Source organism: Triticum dicoccoides, chromosome 7A, assembly GCF_002162155.2.
Source record: "Triticum dicoccoides isolate Atlit2015 ecotype Zavitan chromosome 7A, WEW_v2.0, whole genome shotgun sequence".
NCBI lineage: Eukaryota > Viridiplantae > Streptophyta > Magnoliopsida > Poales > Poaceae > Triticum > Triticum dicoccoides.
In genome coordinates this window covers 714,903,463-714,903,803 of record NC_041392.1, presented here as the reverse complement: position 1 = coordinate 714,903,803, position 341 = coordinate 714,903,463, and positions in this window count along the sequence as shown.

Genomic DNA, 341 nt, shown 5'->3' with positions numbered 1-341 from the left:
TTTCTTTCTTTCTTGTTCTGTTTTCCTTTCTTCTTCTTTTTTTTATTCTATTTCTTTTTTTTTGTTTTCTTTTACTTTAGTTTTATAAAATTTAAAAGCGACAACTAATTTGGTGTTATTAAATAGGTCACAGCCCCAAATATTCTGGCACTTTAAATAAAGTGTTTTGCATGTGCTTATCATTTTAAAAGCATTTCAGATAATTGTTTTATCGCTCTTTTAGTTTATTTAGTGCATTTAAGTATTTTATTAGAAGATGATTTCTTCACCAACATTTATTACGGGTTATTTGACACGTCAGGAACAATTTAGTTTTGACTTTTGAAAATTTTAATTGTTTT